The sequence below is a fragment of the Mustela erminea genome, chromosome 20, assembly GCF_009829155.1.
Source record: "Mustela erminea isolate mMusErm1 chromosome 20, mMusErm1.Pri, whole genome shotgun sequence".
In the NCBI taxonomy this organism is placed as follows: domain Eukaryota; kingdom Metazoa; phylum Chordata; class Mammalia; order Carnivora; family Mustelidae; genus Mustela; species Mustela erminea.
In genome coordinates this window covers 4,086,184-4,101,199 of record NC_045633.1, presented here as the reverse complement: position 1 = coordinate 4,101,199, position 15,016 = coordinate 4,086,184, and the positions used below count along the sequence as shown (strand labels likewise).

The 15,016-nt window shown below is 46.6% G+C and overlaps 1 pseudogene; it reads left to right on the top strand.

Annotated features, from left to right (window-relative positions):
* The first annotated feature begins 61 nt into the window (after positions 1-61).
* On the top strand, positions 62-13,551 carry LOC116581189 (annotated as a pseudogene).
* Positions 13,552-15,016: the final 1,465 nt, after the last annotated feature.

The following is a 15,016-nucleotide window of genomic DNA, read 5'->3' as shown; positions in this document are numbered from 1 at the left end:
GACGCTTGAAAAGGAGAACGCGTACCCTAAGGTCCCAAACCCGGCCTCTTCTCCAAACACGATGTGGTTTTCCAGGATGCACGTCTTTTAGTGCAAGGTCCGAAAGAGCAAGGCCGGGGAACCCGGAGAAAATCGGGGGTGGGGGCGGGGGGCAGAAGGAGGGGTGGGCGGGGGCGGACGGCAGGCCGGGAGGGGGCTGGGCTCCGGCGAGGCGAGGCCCCGGGTGGGTGGGGCCGCATGGGCAGGCCCCGCCCGGCCCGGGGGTTCGGGGTTCGAGGAGCGAGGCTCGGCCCGCGCGGCGCGCCCAGGCCGCTGCGGGTGGCCTGTGGGGCCGGCCGTGTCCGAGGGCAGCGCCGGGCTCTTTAGGGCCCGAGGCGGTCCCGACAGTCCTCAGCAACCCTCCGCACGCCACGGAAAAGACCGCCAGGCGGTTCGGCCCCTGAGGGGAAAGACACCGCGGGACCCCGCGAGCCCTCGGAGGGGACGGTCGTCGGTCCCGTGCGCGGCCTGGTCCGCTCCGCCCGCGGACTGCGCGGGGGGCGCTGGGAGCCGCGGCCACGCATGCGCCGCCCGCGACCGCGCGCCGCGGGGTCCGGGGAGACTTCCTCGCGGGCGAGGGGCTGAGGGAGAGGGCCGCGCGGTGGACTCTCGCGAGAGCGCGCGGCGCAGCGCCCCCGCCGCTGAGGGACGTGAAGAACGAGGAGGGGCGTGGAGAAGCTTCGCGGGGCGGAGGGACACACAGTCGGTGGCCGAGCGGACGTTGCGCGGGAGAAGACGGCACAGTGTGGAAAAGGAGAGTGGGAGGCTTCCCTCGGCCGAGCAGTCTGGGAGGCGGGGCGACGTCTCTGAGGTGAAGGACGCTCCTGGGGAGGCGCCGCAAAGGCCTTTCTGCAGCGGAAAAGGGAGAGGGAGCGGGGACTCCTTTGCTTGGCGGAGGGGTCTGTCGCAGAGGGCGCACACAGGCTTGAAGCGTCGTCTGAGGGCGGCGACGGTCGCGGACTGCCGCCCTCGCTCAGGCGCTCGGTCCCTGCTGTGCCGCTGCGGGAGCCCCTTAGCGACCCAGTCCCGTCCCCTAGGGGCAGCGCGGGGCCGCCCCAACCGTCCTCCAGGGGCGAGCCCCTGAGGCGGCCTGGGGGTTCCCTGTTGGTTCCCCGTGGGGATCGTTTGGGGCGGTGCCGTCCAGGCCCCCCGGGGCGGCACGAGGACGCCCCGTCTGTCCCCCGCTGCGAGAGGATCTGGGTGGCCCCGTTCCGTCCCCCAGGGGCGGCGCGAGGACGCCCCGTCTGTCCCCCGCTGCGAGAGGATCTGGGTGGCCCCGTTCCGTCCCCCAGGGGCGGCGCGAGGACGCCCCGTCTGTCCCCCGCTGCGAGAGGATCTGGGTGGCCCCGTTCCGTCCCCCAGGGGCGGCGCGAGGACGCCCCGTCTGTCCCCCGCTGCGAGAGGATCTGGGTGGCCCCGTTCCGTCCCCCAGGGGCGGCGCGAGGACGCCCCGTCTGTCCCCCGCTGCGAGAGGATCTGGGTGGCCCCGTTCCGTCCCCCCGGGGCGGCGCGGGGGCGCCCCGTCTGTCCCCCCAGTGTGGGAGCACCTGGGGCAGCCCCATGCAGATCCGCAGAGGCAGGGCCAGGGCGCCGCATCTGGTTCCCGCCCTCCTCCGCGGGCGCCCTGCTGTCGGCTCCTTCCCGTACTCCTGGGCCGGCGTGGGGGACGCCCCGTTGTCTGGGGGTCCTACCGCCCCAGCTCCGGGGGAGTTGATGCAGCGGAACGTGAACCGAGGGGGGTCTTGGCCCAGAGTCCCCGCTCCTCCCTCCCCACCGCTGTGGTTGCTGGGGGGGAGCTGTCATCGCCGCCCAACTTCGGGGAAACTCCGAGCGATGCCGGCCGCCCCCCCAGCCATCCCTTTACTGAGGAGGTGCCAGGCAGGGTTTTAGGCACTTAGCGTACATCCGTGGGCAAAACACAAAAGTCCCCGTCCTAGGAGCAGGTGGCCTATTACAAGAGAAAGCTTCGTGACTTTCCTTTCTTGGCAGAAGTCTTAGTCAAAACTCGGGCTACAAATTCCAGCAGCCCAGAAGCGAGGAGTAGCGTGTATGTGACCGGCATCCGGTGACGGAGGCTCAGAGGGACTCTACGGGACACCTAGTGTACGCCAGGGGTTGTCTTTGCCCAGTTTTCTTTCTTTCCCTTTCGTGCTTTTTGAGCATCTATTTTGTGCTCGATAGGCATGATGAAGGGGGTGAGCAAAAGCAGGATCCATGCCACTGTTGCGCTTCCAAGTCTGTTGGGAACGCCCGCGTGAATCAAAGAATCAAATAAACCAAGGTAGAATTGTAACTGCAACAGGTACTACCCAGAAGAGGAACATGGTGGCAGGATCTCTGTATATTAGAGGTATATTAGAGGGACTTGACATAGTCGGGAGGTCTGGGTAAGTTTCTTTAAGAAGTATTGCTAAGGAGGAGATCCCAAGGAGGAGTAAGGGCTGCTTAGGCAATGTCTAGTCCCCATAAAGCCCTATAAGACAGATATATGCCTCCACTTTACAGCTGAGAACACGGAGATCTCAGCGTGGTGAAGTAACCACCCAAGGTAACTTCAGGTTAGTGGCAACTCAGGATTCAGATTCAGATAAGAAAATGGTCCTTTAGCTACTCATTGGGCCAAATGGTGGTTTTAGGAGAGGCAAGCATCACAAGCTGCTCAGGGACAGCGGAGAACACGGGTCACAAATTCACAAGCCTGCAGAGCCCAGGCAGGTAACATTAATGAGCGAAGTAGGCACAATAGAAGACAGTGGGGAATGGTGGGGACTGCAGCAAGCTGGAGGCCACATTTTCTGCCCAAGTGAAACAGCCAGGTGGGAGCCACACACTTAGCAAATGCATTTATGTGTTTCTCCCCACCAGAATGTTAGCTCAACGAAGCAGGACTTTATTTATTTATTTCTTTAAAAATTTTAAGCTGTATGTGCCAGGTGCTTAGAGCAGTGCTTCACAGAGTAGGCACTTGACCTCATCTGCTAGTTCTTGCCATGTGTACACACTTTCACAAATTTTGAAGCACTTTTACATCCCTTTTCTCATTTTATCACTCATGCTCTCTTTTGGCTCCTTAATGCCCCCCCAAATATTTAGGTATGTCTTCCTTTTGTACCTCTCCACACTCTTCATATTTTAGCTCCTCTCCATCCTAATGCACTTGGCATTGTATCTTAGTTCCCTCTACTTATTTAGCCCATTTTATATTTAAACAGTGTTTTTTTTGTTTTGTTTTTGTTTTGACTTAGAACTTTAGTGCATTGACCTTCAGCTCACCATCACAACCACCTCCCACACTCAGCCTCAGGTCCTGCAATTCTAGGCCACCCAGCTGCTTCTTGTCAGGGGTGGTGCATGAACAGTTTCATTTCTTAGAAACTGCTTTCCTGAAACATCTTGCCCCTCAAGAAAGTGACCATATGTAGACAGCTGGACTTTCTATTCCATAACGTGGACTTCCAAAAGACAAAATCTGATCTGCGGATGATTAACTGGGAAAGGTAAAGCCTAACCTCCTCACTTTCCTCTTGGAGCAGAGAATACTGGGCCTTGTTCATTATCTTGCAGATGTAGGATCATAAGATCTTTAGGAGTAGTTTGTTGTCTTTTTTGTTTGGTTTGGTTTTGTTTGATGGCCTCTCAATAATGCACAGCAATATATATGTACACACACACACACACACACACACATATATATATATATATATATATATATATATATATATTTAAGTAGGCTCCATACTTCGTGTGGAGCCCAGTATGAGGCTTAAATTCAGCACCATGAGATAAAGAAGATCTGAGCTGAGATCAAGCATCTGAGGCTTAACCGACTAAGCCACCCAGCTGCCCCATCAAATATAAAAACATAGAATTTACTCTCATATTCTCATCTTCCAGTTTTAACAATTAGCAACTCATGGCCAATTTTGTTCTCCCTATGTCTCTACCCACCCACCCCCAATCCTGGATAATTTGAAGCAAATCCCAGACATCACATTATTCATTGGTAACTATCAGAATGTATCGCTAAAAGATAGGGACTCTTGGTTTAAACATAACTTCAATACCATCAAATGCTTCCTGTTAACATCAAGAATTCCTTAATACCATCTTTTAAAAACAGTTATTTTTTTGAAAGGTGGTTTACAAAGAAAAAGGGGTCATAGATGCTGGATGGGTAAAAACAGATATCCTCCATGTTTTCTAATTAGGTGTTTACGTTTACTTTCGAGTGACAATGTTGGTGACTTGAGAAGATCAGATTGTTGAAAAAATAGTGGATCAATAGAGGTCAATAAGTCTGAAGTATGAAGCAGATCATACTACTTGAGGACAAGTAAAGAAGAGTGGTTGTTTTCATAAGACTTTGTCCCCTGAGTTGACCCACATCCAGGATCACTGTCTTCAAATGATCCCTAGAGGAATGTTCATACCAGTCTTTTCTTAATAGTATATCTGACATTGCAGCCCGTTTTATAGAGTGCCCTTTTACAGACCATTCCTCTGTCCAAGGTGCTGATCCACAAGCCCTTTGGCTGGCAACCATAGGTGTTATACCTTGCTTTAAATCCTGTTGGCTAAAAGTAAGGTTACCACAAAAGTAAACATTAACTATACATTAAATAGATCTAAGAAGTGCTATCTATGCTTACGCTAAGTTTCTTTAAAAAATCTGACTTAGAGAATTTCCTAGTAATGCCAGTTCCCTCTCATTTCTTTAGTGCCCTGAATTTTTTTATCCATTTCTTTAAAAATGGAAAAGTGGACTTGAAAAGGCTGAGTCTGTATATTGGTGTGCCTATTTTAGATACGATATTATCAAATATGATTTATTAACGAAGCCATAATTAGTTGAAATATTTTTCATTTTCACAAATTAAAATCACCTCTCCCACTGGTTCATTAATGATGGTCAAATAGCTGACAGAATAACAACTGTTAAAATGTTCCAGTTCCTTTCACTCCACTAGCAAAACAATAATGAAAAAATTTAAACTATATATGCATATATAGTAGTCAACAATTTTTTTTTTCTATATATCTATGAGGCACCATGCTAGGTACTAGTGGGAGAAGTATAAGACATAACCCCTTTACTCAAAGTATTAAGAGTAAAATGGGGAAAATCAATCACAGAATTGTCATGTATTAGATCTAGTGTCCTTCAACTCTTATTACAGTCTTTGGTTTAAAATCTAGTTTATCTGGGACACCTGGGTAGCTCAGTCTGTTAAGCTGCTTTTGACTCAGGTCATGACTCAGGGTCCTGGGATTGAGCCCCACATCAGGCTCCCTGCTCAGCAGGAAGTCTGCTTGTCTCTCTGCCCCTCCCCCCTATAGAGTTTTCTCTCTTTCTCTCTCTCAAATAAATAAATAAAATCTCTAAAAAAATAGAATAAAAAGAAAATTTAGTTTGATACAAGAATGGCTACTCCAGCTTTCTTTTAATGTTCATTAACATGATAAATGGTTCTCCACCCCTTCACTTTCAATCTGGAGTTGTCTTTGGGTCTAAAATGAGTCTTATAAACAGCATATTGATGGGTCTTGTTTTTTTATCCATTCTGATCCCCTGTGTCTTTTGACTGGAGCATTTAGTCCATTTACATTCAGAGTAATTACAGAAAGATATGAAATTAGTGCCATTGTATTACCTGTAAAGTCACTCTTCCTGTAGATTTTTTCTGTCCCTTTCTGGTCTTTGTTACTTTTGGTCTCTCTCTCTCTCTGTTCAAAGGGCCCCCTTTAATATTTCTTGCAGGGCTAGTTTAGTGTTCACAAATTCCTTTAATTTTTGTTTATCTTAGAGAAAGACAACCTTCTTGGATAAAGCATTCTTGGCTGCATATTTTTCCCATGTAAAATATATCATGCCAGTCCTTTCTGGCCTGCCACATCTCTGTGGACAGGTCTGCTGCCAGGCTTATGTGTCTGTAGGTTAAGGACCAGTTGTCCCAAGTTGCTTTCAGGATTTTATCTTTGTAATTTGTTAGCTTCACTATGTTGAGGTGTTGGGTTGTCATATATTGGAGTCAATGTGGTAGAGGTATGCATGAAGTCCTCTGACATGACAGAGTAATAGCCTCTTTGGCTACCAGGAAAAGCTTCTTGGAGTCAATCTTGAAGCCTGTTTAGCAGGAGGGGCAAGAAAGGCATTCCAAAGAGAGGTAACATAAGCTTGAGTGGTGTTTTTATGTAATGATATGAAGTTGAGTGGGCCATGACCTTATTGTAAGGGAAGGAAGTAGTGGAAGATGAAGTTGTATAGACAGGTTGGAAGGAATTTGGACTTTATGATGAAGGCAGTACAAAGAAAATGCAATGCAAACAAAACGTTGCTATAAGAAAGTGGAGGCATCTCTCTGTCTCTAGGAAAAAGAATTCTCTCTCATGTAGACTCCTGGAAGTAGTGTGCTAAGAGAACACTCAGCATACAGGGATTTGAGTAAGAGGGTTTCTAGGGCCGGGTTTTTTTTTTTTTTTAATTCATGCACCCATTCGTTAAATATGTATATAGATGTTAATTATGTTTCAGGTGAAGTATTAAGTACTGAAGACACAGTGGTAAAGGATAGGCTTGATTCCTGCCCTTAAGAATCTTACATTCTAGTGGAGACTGGAGAAGAAGACAAATAATACACAAGTACACATATAAATAAACAGGATAGTTTCAGATTGTTGGAAATACTAGAAGTAAAATGAATAGGGTGATAGAGCAGACAGTAACTAGGCAGGGGTTACCTTAGGAAATTTGATCAGGGAAGAGATTCTAATGTTTGATACTCAAGCATGAGAAAGATCCATATATGTGCAGAGTATATGGAAGAGCCTTCCTGGAAAGGGGAACAGCAAGAGTATGGAAAGGCCTGGAGGTGGGAAATAGCATGAAGTATTCTACAAACCAAAAGGGGACCAGTGTGGCTGCAGCATAACAAGCAAGAGGAGGGGAGGGTCCAGAGTAAGGATGAAGGTAGGCAAGGGCCAGACCATGTTCAAAGAGCCTTACGGGCTATGGTAAGGAGTATGTAATTGGTTCTACAATATTGACATTTAGGGATTTAAAACTACTGAGTGACATGATCAAATGTATACTTTACCAAAATCACACTGATATTGAGGGTGGGTTGGAGGGGGTTAAGAGTAAAGATGAGTGGCGAGATATAGGCCTGTGGATTTACTTTTGGCAAAAGGTTAGTAATGGCTTGGACTTGGGTATGACAACAGAGGTGGAATGAAATGGATGCATTCTACGTATTTGGAATGCAGAACTGTTAGGACTTGTCATAGCATGGTTGTGGAGCTCAAGAGAAAGGGAGGATCCTCAGTTTTTTATATGAGCATCTTGGTTGATGGCACTACGGTTTTTGGTATGGGGAGATCTAGTGGGGTCCTGTTTGTTGGAGTGGAGAAGTGGTGAAAATTATTAATTCTGTTTTGGATTCCATAATGTTGAGGTCTCTGTTAGATATGTAAGAGTCAAATGGACAGTTGAGTATACCTCAAGGAAGAAGTCAGAAGTGAAATACAAATCTGGAAGTTGTTAGCATATATTTAAAGCCATCCGATTTGATGAAAACATAGGGAAGGAGCACAAATATAGAAGGGAGGAGAAGGAAGGCCCATGCCCCAAGAACACTACCCCATTGTTGAGTAGACAGTAAAGGAAGAGAATTGTTTTAGGTTGAATTGTGCCCCCCATTCTTATATTGAAGTGTTAACACTCAGTTCCTCAGACCTTATTTGGAAATGTGCTCTTTGCAAATGTAGTTAGTTAAGATGAGGCCATACTGGAGTAGGACACCTAATTCAGTATGATTTGTGTCCTTATAAAAAGGGGAAATTTGAAAATAGACACATGCATATAGGGAAATCTCCATGTAAAGATACGAGTTATGCTATCACAAGCCAAGGAACTACAGGAAGCTAGGAAAGATCCTTTCCTAAAGCCTTCAGAAGGAGCATGGACCTGCTGGCAGCTTGATTTCAGGCTTTTGGCTTCCAGAGCTGTGAAATGATAAACTTCTGTTAAGCCACTCAGTTTGTGGTGTTTTGTTATGGCAGCTCTAGAAAACACATAGAAAACTGAGTAGAGATAATGAGTGTAATAGGTTAGATGACTAGAATGTGATCTCATGGCAGCCAAGGAAAGCAAGTGTTGCAAGAAGAAGGGAATAGTCATTTTTATTAAAGGCTGTTAGATTAAATAAGAGGAGAATAGGGCACCTGGGTGGCTCAGTCAGTTAGGTGTTAGACCTTTGATTTCTGCTTAGTTCATGATCTCAGGGTCATGAGATCAAGCCCCACATTGGGCTCTGTGCTCAGTGGAGAGTCTGCTCGAGATTCTCTCCCTCTCTCCCTGTCCCTCCCCACCCTTGCTCTATCTCTAAATTAAATATATCTTTTAAAAAGAGGAGAATAAAGAAAGGACCATTAGATTAGATTTTGCAATGTATTTAGGGATTCTTGTTCCTCCCGCTTTTCATATTTGAGAGATATTCACCTCTTTGTGATTTTGATTATATTCAGCTCCTAGAAGGGAGTGGGTGTGCTTCCAGTTAGAGTGAGCTTTTCTTCTGGTTTGAATCTTTCCTAGGAGTTGCAAGATGCTTGTGGCAGTGTCCTGTACCTTCCTCCTTTGTGTCCATAGTCACTGCTTTATTCTGTAGGAAAAGGTAGTTGCTGCCTCCTCCCCCATGGCCAAACAGTGTCAGCGGCTGAGCTGACCATTCAGTAGCTCTGAACTTAGTTCTCCAATTACTTTACCGTTCACTGCCCACTGCTTGCTATTCTGAATTTGGACTTCCCCTAGAACCACTCCCGTCTTCACAACCAGTCCCCTCTTGCACATGTTTTCATTTCTTCTTCTGTTCAGAACTTATGGTCCATTGTGTATCTTTTCCTGATCTTCATTATTGTTATATATTTATTATTTAACAAATCTTTTCTTGGGTCACTTCAGGGAATTTGGACTAGGAGCAGAGATAGGTACTGGCATATGTTCTGACATCACAAGTCAGTCCTCCGATATATTCCTTTTTTGTGGATTAATGTTGATCCCATCATCATGCCATGTGTGTGCTCATGGAGCACAGATATCTTTTGGCTGCCAGGGTCTAATCAGAACTCATCGGCAAATCTCCTTAGACATGTCTTCTGAATTGTGCTATTTGAATCAATACCACCAGTGGTAGTTCCCAATAAATGTAGCCCTTTTTTATGGACTTAACAACTAATTCGCTACTGTACATAACACAGTTGATACTACAGAGAAATATGAGGTGTGGTTTCTATTCTCAGTGAATGTATGATCTACTTGGGAAAAAGGCATTCACATGAAGGAGGTTGTGTAACATTGCGTGACTGAAGCAACATGAAGACTTCATTGACCAGGGCGATTTCAGTTGCAAGCAAAGAAATCTAGCTTATACTGTGTTAAGTAAAAACAAAATCAAAAACAAAAACAAAAACAAAAACCTCATGTATTCTAGTGTCTAGAGCAGTGCCCAGCACACCGTAGGCCTTTTGTTAATATTTGTCAAATGAACGAATGAGTGAATGAATGAATGCAGGATTTTATTGTCTCATGTAGCTGAAAGGTCTAGGAGATGTTTAGGTTTAGACATAGCTATGTCCAGAGATCCAGATCATCACTTAGCACCTTATTCCCTCCTTTCATCAGCTCTGCCTTTTTCTTAAGTGGTCTAATTTTCAGGAGGTTTCTCTCCAAAAGGCTGCTGGTCTTTTGTGAGAGAGTCCTCCCTCCTCTTTCTTTCAGTGGTTTTAGCAAAATTCCTGGAGCCGGAACTCCTGGGGTTGGTTTGGGTCATGTGCTCCTCCCTGAACCAGTCACTGTGACCAGGGGAATGGAATACATGATGGATCAGGTCTTAGTCACACGTGCGTCCCCGTCCCGAGGCTGAGCCTTTTGAGTCCCAAAGACCAAGAATTTGGGAGGGCTTTTTTTATTCCCCCAGAGAAAAATTGGGGAGGTGTTACTACCAGCAGAAGGGATGAAGGATGCTCTCCAGGTGAAACTAATGGATGTTTACTATCTTACAAGGCCCTAGTTGAAGGGGTGTCATAAGGCAGTATAGAACTCCACATGACTGTGTCAGGTAATGAGTATCAGTGCAGAGGGTTTGGAGGTGGTCACAAAGCAAACCTTAAAGAAGGAGTGAAATTCAGTTATGTTGAGGAGGGAGCAGGAATTGGGTTGGTAAGGAAAAGGTATTCGAGAGATGAGTGGGAGTGGAATACATGCAGTAAGGCAAAGTGACTTGAGTGGGTAACTGGTGAAGGGGGAAGGAGCGGGAGGGAGATCAGGGATGTCAGAACATAAAGATTAAAGAATATAAAGACCTTGACAAGATACAATGGGCTACCATGGCTGCAAGCACACTTCAGGAAAAACATGCTGAAGCCAGCCTCTAGTGCATTCTCTACTCTCATCTCTGATTCTCTGACCCCCAGGTAATAACCCTTCAGGGTTCTAACCAGCCTTTGCATCTGGAGTTCTGGGAACACCTGTTATTGGCCCCAGTGCCTGCCTGTGACGCTGCTTCCCAGTTGTTAGCAAAGGCTGATGTCACTTAAGTCCTGTGACCAACCCAGCTCACCCTTGTAATTGAGTCTTTTCAGCGTAGAGCAAGAAAATTTCACTGCAGACCTTTTCTTATTTTCAGAGTAAGCCTATGGAAGAGCTTGCTGCAACACTGCCAAACAGAAGAAAAGACCTTCCCATCAAAATCAAGTACAGCAAAAGCAAGTAACAGTTTGTGAACAAATCAAAGTTCCTTCAGTGCCAGCCACACCGCTCTTCGGAACCCCCGCTTTGCCTCTGTGAATCTGTAGAGAGACTCAACACTTGTCCTGGGGTATTCACCCAATCAACCATGTACATGCAAACAAGGGGGTTCCCTGAAGGAAGGGAGTCCAGGTTGCTGTCTGTATAAAGCTAACATGTAAATTCAGTACTTATCATGAGCCAGTTTCTGTTTTAAATAATTTATGCACATATTAACTAATTTCCTTCTCATGCCAACCTTGGGAGGTAGATACCATTATTATATTTATTCACCAACGAGGACACTGAGGCTCAGAGACGTTAAATAGCATCCTCAGGGTGTCCTCTTTACAGAGTGTAGGATCCTAGATTCGAATCCAGATGGTCTGAATCCAGAGTCCGTGCTCTTCTCCATCACTCTGTGCTGTGTCTAGCTCTGTTCCTTTCACCCACGGTGACTGGAAAGGTGAATAAATTCAGTTCGTTATAGAAAGGACTTTAATGCTCCTCCAGCCCGTCAGGAAGAGATTCAGCGTCCAAAGGCTGCTACCAACACTTCCTTTCTGTTTTATGTGCATTACCTTTCAGGCAGGCTAAGTTTGCCTCTCATGGGCACCAGCAATCCCCTTTATCTTGATCTCTGTCCTTCCATCCTTTCCCCACAAGAGCCGCTAGCATTCTTTCGCACCTGCTCCCTTCATCTGTCCTGATAAGACCCATTTCCTTTGGATTCTCCCATTTTTTAGAGCGAGGCACCTAAAGACATCAAACCCGTATGGCTCATATTGATCAACTCTCATAGGATGCCTGATGTATTATCACACTAAAGGACCCTCTTCCTATCAGAGGAGAAATCAAAGAAGAGGGACAGTGGAAATGAAGGGGCAGAGGATTCCATCTTGCCCCACTGGTGGATAGAGCGGGATAAAAAGGCTAAGTGATGTGGTAGGATAATGAGTGATGAGTCCTATACTTTGAAGACCAGAACTGCTGGTGGGGATATTATGAGAGTTTCTTGTAGGAAGTGCCATAAGCCTTCAGAGAGGCTTAAAAACAGAGAATGGCAAACTGTTACCTTAGCCAATGTATCTGGCTTTGGGTCCGTGGACTGCCCACTTTACCCTGTTGGCCTAGGACTGAAATGGACTCATCTTCTGTGGGTATGTGTAGGAAGGGCTGACCAACTCCTCTGTCTGAGTTAAGCAAACCTTTCTCTCTCTCTCTCATCACCCAGTATACCTGCTTATATGGAAGACTGAGCATCCGTCCTGGAACTCAGATCCTGATGTCAGAACCCTTGATTTTTCCCTTTCAAATACTGTCAAGTAGGGCTGGCTGTCCTTCAAACTGTCTTGTTTGGTTTTGAGGCCAGAGGTCCAGCTGCATCTTCATGTACGTGTCTGGTTCTGTGCCTGTCTCTGGAGTTTGAATAGGGTCTAAGTAAATACGCCCTGACCACACCTGAACTGTGTGTTCTGAGAGTGGGCTAGTGGGTCATTTCCCGAGGGAGGTGCTGTCCATACCAGTCCTCTGCAGTTGCTGGGAAGGTACGATGTATGTGTGAGGCTCTTGGTGAGGGTAGCAGCTCACCATAAATAGAGTCTACTTGAGAAAGAGGCCCACACAGAGGAAAGCAGGGCCCCCAAATGGGGAGTGTGTCCTAGAGTTCCACAATCATTATTTGAGCATCTAGATCCAACAGCACCTGAAGTCAGAGCCCCTGGTCTTTGTTTTTTGAGCCACTCCATTTCTCGCTTTGCTTAAGCCGTTTTAAATTAAATTTCTGTCACTAACAACCCAAACAATCTGACTAATATGCAAAAGAAGTATTTTACATGTTATCTCAGATGACTTGGAAATTATCTCCATTTGACAGATGATGAAAGGGCAGCTTGAAGATTCAGGTATTTTGTAGAGATCTTATGGGTAATCAGTGGAAGACTAGGATTTGGTACAAGGCTGATCTCGAAACCAAAGAGAACGTGCTTTACCGGAAACCCTTGAAAAGATTTTCAGTTTTGGTTTCTCCAAGAAACACAAGCACCTATGATTCCAAGTCTCCTTTGGAGATGCTCCGTGCCTGCTGCTCTGTTCCAGGATTGACTCAGCGAGTTGTCGGACTGACTCGAATTGTTGTTTATACAGTCTGTGAACTTGCAGTTTATGGTGTTTTGTAATTTTGTTTTCCCTGCCGTTTCGCTAATACGGCTTTGTGAGCAAACATCGCCTGTGATTTAAATTCACCACAGTAATGAAATGGGCGCGCACACACACACGCAGGCACACACGTTCCTTCAGAACAGTCCACAGCTTTCTGATTAATCACATGTGTAAAGTACAGTGTTTACAGGAAATCAGCAGGTGGCAATTAGCATCTTGGAAATTATCTAGGAAGCACGACTGGAGCTGCCACTTCAGGAGGGAAACATGGCAGTAAACAGCAACGCGACAAACCCCCTCAGAGCTGGGAATGAGGGGGCTGGGAGCGGGGGGCTGCCAGGCACATGGCGGCTGGTGGGGGCAGCCCCGTGTGGATCGCAGACTCCTTGCCAGCCTCGCTCTTTTCTTCCCAACGCTCAAGAAGCAAGACTTTGGGTGGAAGTAGTTGAAATGAAATAGTTGCGTGGCAGGAAGACCGTCTCAGAACAACCTTTGAAAAACACTCACCACCACCACCACCATTCAGACCTTGGTCTGGGCAGAGTAGACGCTGGCACTCCTGGAGTGGTTGTTAAAGTAGGGAACTATTTCCATACTGGTTAGTAAACAGCTACTGTCCTGAGCCCGCCAAGTGGCGTTCCACTGCTGCTTTCCCTGGGGAAAGCTTTCACCTCTTCAGGAGTCAGTGGCCAAAAGGTTAAAGCCTGAATCCTGCTCTAGGGCTAAGTCCAGGGTCCGTTCTGATGGAGTCAGTGCCTGTGCTGTCTGATTCTTAAATAGTTCATGTATCAAACCTCAGGAGTTTCGGTGGCCACTCCAGAAGGCAGACACGGAGAATGGGCGTACTGGAAGGAGCAGAAAGGGAGAACAAGGCACGGTCCGTTTTCTACTCAAGGTGCTCTTCATCCATAATTGGAAAAAATAGATATATTCAATATGTGTGTGTGCCTACATCTAATCATCTATGTATCTATACCTACGGCTAGACCTATGCCTATACCATCTACGTCTACCTCTATCTGTAGCTATAATTTTCTGTGTTTAAAGGGGCAGTGTAGCCATGCTGTATTTTAAAAAATTTTTTATTAAGAAATAATGTATTATTAGCCCCAGGGGTACAAGTCTGTGAATTGCCAGGTTTACACACTTCACAGCACTCACCATAGCACATACCCTCCCCAGTGTCCATAACCCCACCAACCTCTCCCTACCCCCCTCCCCCTGGCCCCCCTCAGTTTGTTTTGTGAGATTAAGAGTCTCTTATGGGTTGTCTCCGTCCCGGTCCCATCTTGTTTCATTTATTCTTCTCCTACCCCCAGACCCCCCACATTGCATCTCTACTTCCTCATATCAGGGAGATCATATGATAGTTGTCTTTCTCTGATTGACTTATTTCACTAAGCATGATACCCTCTAGTTCCATCCACGTTGTCACAAATGGCAAGATTTCATTTCTTTTGATGGCTGCATAGTATTCCATTGTGTATATATACCACATCTTCTTTATCCATTCATCTGTTGATGGACATCTAGGTTCCTTCCATAGTTTGGCTATTGTGGACATTGCTGCTATAAACATTTGGGTGCATGTGCCCCTTCGGATCACTATGTTTTTATCTTTAGGGTAAATACCCAGTAGTGCAGTTGCTGGGTTGTAAGGTAGCTCTATTTTCAACTTTTTGAGGAACCTCCTTGCTGTTTTCCAGAGTGGTTGCACCAGCTTGCATTCCCACCAACAGTGTAGGAAGGTTCCCCTTTCTCCACCATGCTGTATTTTTGCTAGCAATGTGACCTAGCAGTGAGAATGATGTCAACCATTGGCTCTCCATGCTGGCTGCATGTCAGCATCACCTCTCGGAGCTTCTGCAAACTGCAGATGCTTGGGCCCCACCTACAGAGATTCTGGTCCTGTGGATTCTAGATGAGGTCCAACCATCAGAATAAAAAAAACAACAACAACACACTCCTCAGATGATTTTTTTTTTTAAAGATTTTATTTATTTGTCAGAGAGAGAGAGCGCACAGGCAGAGTGGCAG